The following is a 7,211-nucleotide window of genomic DNA, read 5'->3' as shown; positions in this document are numbered from 1 at the left end:
TACCACGGGATGGTTGTCATGCTTTGATTGTAGTCAGTCATTCGTCTTAGACAGTACTTTTACAACAAAGTTTTCTATCTGGTGACCCAACTTGCCTCCAGACAACACTGAAGTGCTGAGAATTACCAAGGGATGGTTGTCATGCTCCGATTGTAGTCAGTCATTGGTCTTAGACGGTACTTTTACAACAAAGTTTTTTATCTGGTGACGCAACTTCCCTCCACGCGGCACTGAAGTGCTGAAAATTACCACGGGATGGTTGTCATGCTCCGACTGTAGTCAGTCATTGGTCTTAGACGGTACTTTTACAACAAAGGTTTCTATCTGATGACCGAACTTGCCTCCAGACGGCGCTGAAGTGCTGAGAAATACCACGGGATGGTTGTCATGCTCCGATTGTAGTCAGTCATTGGTCTTAGACGTTACTTTTACAACAAAGTTTTCTATCTGTGAACCAAGTTACCTCCAGACGGCTCTGAAGTGCTGAGAATTACCAAGGGATGGTTGTCATGCTCCGATTGTAGTCAGTCATTGGTCTTAGACAGTACTTTTACAACAAAGTTTTCTATCTGGTGACCCAACTTGCCTCCAGACGGCACTGAAGTGCTGAGAATTACCACGGGATGGTTGTCATCATCAGATTGTAGTGACTCATTGGTCTTAGACGGTACTTGTACAACAAAGTTTTCTATCTGGTGACCCAACTTGCCTCCAGACGGCACTAAAGTGCTGAGAATTACCACGGGATGGTTGTCATCCTCAGATTGTAGTCAGTCATTGGTGTTAGACGGTACTTTTACAACAAAGTTTTCTATCTGGTGACCCAACTTGCCTCCAGACTACACTGAAGTGCTGAGAACCATTATGGAATGGTCATCGACCACAGATCGTAGATTCACTTTTGAAATAAAAAGTGTGATCACTTAAAATTATCCAAAATTATTTACATACGAAAATGTAATCCTAACATGGTGCAAACATATAGATGCTTACGGATCTAGATCATGTAAAATTTACTGAAAAGACAGAGGTTACTTCAATTCATATTACGGATACAACACTGACATTAAGCACATTAAGTTTCCCTGCGTATATCTCACTGTGCTTAGGTTTTTCTGATATTTGGTGGCTTAGCCGGAATTTCCCTTTCCCGTAATGAAACTATACTGAATTTGTACGAACTGCATTCTGTTCAAGACTTGCTACATCACTTTAAAAATCAAGTGAGCAAAGCTTAGAGACCGCTAACCTGGGCCGTGGAAAAATAAACTCGTGAAGCTATTCAACGATAGCTGCTAAACAAAAACTGTGTTGAAGAAAGTGTTGGGGGGTTGTTAGCTTATATTTCAATCTATCGGGTGACTGACCAAGCAATATGTTGTAAGCGAGACCTTCAGTGTTATGTAGAAAATAGCCTGATAAGTAAAATTTCAATTGTGTAGTTCGTATACCTCACTTCAAGAGTGTGCAATAAGACAAACCATCAAAGGAAGCTTACATAATTGTTTATATAAGTGTGTGTAACTTTTATGGACAATAAAATCTCTTTAATTACATATACACAAGACATGTACATATTTGCATAGTTCAACAAATGTGTTTTTATGAAATTGTAACTTGAGTTAGTTGGTAATTCACAAATAAAGACAACAGTGAGAAAGACAAATATGAAAATAAAAAAAAAACACAGCATGAAGCTTTCAATAAAGGGCGATTCTTTATGTATAAAGCCATAAGAATAAGCAACAACAAGAACTTTATTCCGACTAGTTCAAGCCACCTTTTGAGATGACATACATTGGAGAGTTTCAAGTTCATAATATAACAGCTTCAGTGACCGAGAAAGCTCAAAATTTTCCCGATTGTGAATGTATTAGCTTGTTTCGTGTACGCCAACAGCCTAGCTACCGCCTCTCACCCTTTTGCAATTTGCAATAAATGCAGTCAAGGTCACAAAGAAGTTACAGGGAAAGTCTTGTGTAATTTGTCTAGTGCATTCTTCGATTATACCCTAACCAAACGACTAGGGTTTGGGTTATTGGTTTAAGGATCCCAAGGCTGCTCAAACCGGTCACCGTGGTTGCCGTTTTCAGGATACTGGCGTACTGGGGCATTTTTAAAGTTGACAAGTATTCTGTGCCTGCGGCGGGACACATCGAGTAAAAAATTCACTTCTTGTTTTTTTGTGAACTCGACAGTGAAACTGAAGTCTGTTTGAGGCTGCAGCGGATGTTCAACGGCGGTACAGTGCCGTTCTGTCACCTTTCTGATAGAAACGAGTACGGTCGTTGTAAGGACCTCGCGGCGATCTCTTGACGACTTCTATTCGACGATTTCTAGGCATTTTCGCAACTGCCGTGGCGAGTTCATCACTGTTTTGAACTTCATCGGTCTCAGGCATGACTTGATTTTAGTAGTCATCTTACCTGCCAACTTATTCTCGACGATGTTTTGTCTTCAGCGATGTAGCGAGTGGAGCGTCCTTTCACGTTCAGTGAGATTTGGGGCCCCCGATCAAAATGTGAGCACGAAAACTACTGTTACTGTCAAGATATTCTGTTATCAACCGATATTAAACACACAATCACAGATGTAAAGAGCATACATGTTTATTTAAACCTCTGACTCCCGTTTTTAAAAGTTAAGCTTGAACATTATTAAATTTGGAGACCTTAAATTCGTTACTCACCGAAGAAATACAGCGAAAAGCAGACGCCTACGACGCCTACAGCAGCAGTTTTTTTGTTTACATCACGTGATTCCTCTCCGCCAATCATATTCGCCCCTCTGAGCGTTCCCGAGTTTGCTCTGTTTGTCCCTACATTCCCTACGCAAATCCAGCGTTTAGCTAGGGGCGCGTCTGTGAAGCCGGCTTAACGTTGGTGTACCGGAATTTAAACCCGTGCTTACCTAAGCTCGGTTTAGGGCGCTAAGCCGGCTTAGGAAAGCGCCGCTTTGGGTTAAAGTAAGCAGCGTTGGTGCAACCAGCCCTAAGTGATCTCAAACTGGGGTTTTTTAGGGATGTTTTATTTGTACCCGATACAATTACGAGTTTATTGTATACTACAATTACAAAACATTGAATTCCAGTAAAATTAGGGTTATTGGGACCAAATTTTTTTTAAATATTGATGTCCAGTAGAATAAAAGGTTTGTAATCTAGTAGAGTACGCTCTATAGTATTGGTTTACAATTATCATAATATGTTACAGCTTAGTGAAGTATTGCACTTTTTTCAATAGGGCGGTCACCGGCGTTGCCGTTCCGCCTCACTCCCACCCCCTCCTTATGTATATATACCGGTTCCCAGTACATGAACACTGGTAGTCCGTTTCCGGATAGGGGCCACCGGTACGGGTATACTGGTTTCTGGTGAAGGGATGCAAGTAACGTGCGTAAAAGGCTACTGAAAAAAATCATATAGCCAAAGGCTCGGCATCTTCGTACCGGTAACGGTATTTCTATACAGGTGACCAGTATCGCTTGCCGCTGCCCTTAGCCCCGAGCGGGACCTATTGGAGCGCTGCGATCGCTCGATTGCGACGTTGGGGACAATGTCACGTAACGGGGCCAAGTGTTTTCAGCGCTTTGATTTTCTTTTGTTGTGGGATTTATTGCGTAACAAGAGAAATTGTCCTCTAAGTATATTTAGTTTTTGCTGTGACGCAAAAAACGCGTACGCCGAAACCTAAGACCAGGTCCTAATACGCAAGCTAAACGATTGGAAGCTGTGTGTAGGCTGCGATGGAATCCTATGACAGCGTTATGCACGCCAACACCGCACGGATACTTCGCCGTGCACGGAAACGAGAATACGTCTACGTGCTCTTCACACGCTTCCTGAATTCAAAAAGCAAAAGAAAAGAAATGCGAACTCGAATCTGCATTCTCGGTAAAGGCTTCTCGATCCTCGAATACAGAAGCAATTATAACCATACCATCGACTTGAGTGCTCGAAGCCGTAATAACAATAAAAGAATAGCATGGTGCTTCTCACTCGCTGCCTACGACCAGCTGCCTCGTTGCATGGAAGATGTTCTCTGGACCCTTTCTCGCTAAGTCCTCTTTCATACCCACAGGGTTTTATCGTATGAAAAGCTTTTGCCTTGACGTAGACCTTCCGGTTATAATGTGAGTCTTCGCTTTCGTCGTCCACTTGTCATTTTCGAAGTGTCAGTTGTGCAGTGGTAAGGTATGCCCTTATCGCAGTGACACACTCGTCGATTCTATGCGCTTTTTGTTTTTACTAAAGCTAAAATGAGCAGAATGTTGATTACTGTCCCCTGGTACTTTGATTTTTGCTGTGCCTCCACAAGCCGCGGGACGAAACTGCAAAAAAATTGTGCCGATCGAAATGCCGAGTTCGACAGAGGCTCGGTCGTCCTCGCTATTCAAATATTTTTCCTCTGTCTGTTCCCGAAAAGCTAAAAGCAAAACATCACTGAGCTAATTATTTCCCTCGAGAATCTACCTTTCTTGTCACTTGCAGACCGTCGTCATGAAAACAACGATGACGACCCCCATGGTCGTGGTCAGACGTTAAGACGAAGCTGGGCCGGCTGGATTATTTTCCATGGGCCGTGACGTCACCGTTGTCGTGCTGCTTGAGGTAAATTTCGAAGTAACGCAAAACTTTAGGCCAATAGTGACCCTAATCTTTCGTTCACTTTAGCGAATAAATATGAATTGTGAACGACAAAGCTCCCCTACTTGGCGCCAACACAGCGCAGAAGCGGTCACGTGATCCTTACTACCACGTCACTACAAAGAGCCGGCCAGTGGTGCCACTCCATCTTCTCGGGGCTAGTAAACATGACCGGTGGACTGAAATTTCACATGGTATTTCCTCTGAGGAGATCTCACATTTCATGCCAATTTGTACGGTCTTTTAAGAACGTCAAAGTGCATCAGGTCAACAAAACAAAGATATCTGTGGGGTACACGGCGAAGTAACGGTTTTAGCTTGCAAAAATATTCTCCAGATTTCACAGAAACAAAGCAGTGTCGGTGAAGGTTTGTGTTTTCCGGACAACGTGAAAATTACTAATTTTGTTTTGGGACAAAAAATAAGTATTTCTCTAAACCTACATATATTGAGTATTGAGGACTAGGTTGTGTGTATATTATTCCGACAAATATATAGCTGTCCACTATTTACTTCATTTCCTATCTGTAATTTTGGTATTCTTAAAATTGCTGAAACGACAAAACGAGTTCAACCAGTTGAACCACTAGATAGCTACGACAAATTGGGGGATGTGAACGTCATGAGAGGTAAGCTCGTGTTATTATATTTCATATTTTTTGATAAATATCTAAGGTGGATAGGGGTATAAACTTTTTACATGTTGTTCATGAGCACTTCCAAACTTCAAAGCCAATTCAGCAAATAAAAAGCAGCCTTATAAGCTTTTCAAAGATAAAGTCTGAGTTACAGGTTCAAGGGTCCTCGGCGTATTGATGAATTATTTTTGATATCTTCCAGTTTACCAAAAATTACGGCAAAAAAACGTAGAGCCCAATTTTTAGAATTTAAATTGTCATAAACACAAAACGAAAAGTCCTAGATAAAAGTTGCCATGGAAGCCGGAAGGACACATCGATTGAAGTCAATTTCCACGATTTATATTATTTTCTTTGCGATTTGTTTTTCCTCTCGGTAGAAGATTACATTTTTAAGCCGTTTAACCTAGGTAACTTTTATGGCGGCTTTTGAGGATGCGAACTGGTGTGCATGCAAATCCGGCATACATACAACGAGTCTTGTTTGAAAACAGACCCTGGATCCCTAATCTCATATAAATTCAACTAGTCAAACAGTATGAATATTTAAAGAAGCTTTTCTATGGTATACAGGATGTCTCCTAGCAATTTTTATGCGCCTCAAAAACCACGGTAGCGATTAAACTTACCGGTCAGCTGAAATTATGAAATAAACAAAATCAGCTACATGTGACAGTTTAAATAATGATCTGAAAGAACACTAACGACGTATACATACTGCTGTCATCCGGTGATGCTGAAGCCTCAACAACCTTTTGCACGCCCACTACCTTAGCGTCTGCGAAAGATAATATAGTAAGAGAGTTAGTTAATTATTTTCAGTTTATTTATCAAAGCCAGCGGAAGTTAAATGGTTAGTAAGAAATTTATTTTATTTCAACTCCTGCCAACATTTAAGAGGCCTCAGGGTCAATAATATTTGTCCTATGCTGAATAGCTAAGCAAGATCTTTAAAAAAAGTACAGTAAAGGAGTAAATGTCACACCCCACCCGAGTGCATACATTATAGTCAAATGTAGTCGGTGAGAGGTTAAGAACTCAGTAGAAGATCTGCCTTCAGCATGAACTCAAATCTTTCCGCTAGCCATCGACTGCGGGGCGACGAACTCTTATGAAAGACAGAACGTGTTCTTTTAGGTGGAGCAGCTGGACGGTTCTTAACCTTGCTGTCGCGGACTGTAAATAAGATATTAGAGAGTTTTAGAAAACAGTTTTCGTACACCCTATACGGTACGAGAGGCCCTCCGGTACCAACTACGCATGTGCGAGCCTTCTGCTGTCTTACCATAATATGCGTTACGATCCGTAAGGCAAAACTCATGGGCGACATAGACACTCTCGCTTCGTAACCAAAACTTCTTTTTTCGCTTTAGGAGGGTGCTTGCCGAGGCGTCATACATGAATAAAATACCCTGTGACAGTGCCTGGCTGGAGCACCATAGGCGATAGCAGGTGTATAAACTTGTAGTCAACAAATCAGAAATAAAGTTCAAAACAAAACGCGACTTAACTTCCTCTTAAAATATAGTAACATTTAGTAAATCCCAGACACGCCTCCGCAGTAGCCGGGTTGGTTAAAGCGCTAGTTTCGAGCTCGTAGGAAAGCGAAGACGGAGGGTATGAAAACCACTGACCTACACATGTTTTTACGTTATTACACTTTTAGTTTTTACTATTTTTGTGTAACTATTGGGATGCGTATTACGGGCTTATAATACCCGTTTCTAGGGCTACCGTCTGTAGTGGCAAGAAAGTGAGCAACGGTCTTGTATGGAGACTCTCTACACTTCAAGAACGTTGCATAATTAAAAATGTGCGTAATAATGCTAATCACATATGTCGTATTAAACAAGTCCTTTGAATATTCGGTGATACTTAAGAAATCGTGCACAGCAACAAAGTGACAACAATTTTTTCTTTGTTCTTTC

This window comes from Ixodes scapularis, unplaced genomic scaffold (genome assembly GCF_016920785.2).
Source record: "Ixodes scapularis isolate PalLabHiFi unplaced genomic scaffold, ASM1692078v2 PGA_scaffold10__122_contigs__length_95168666, whole genome shotgun sequence".
NCBI lineage: Eukaryota > Metazoa > Arthropoda > Arachnida > Ixodida > Ixodidae > Ixodes > Ixodes scapularis.
Note: the sequence above shows the minus strand (reverse complement) of the source record.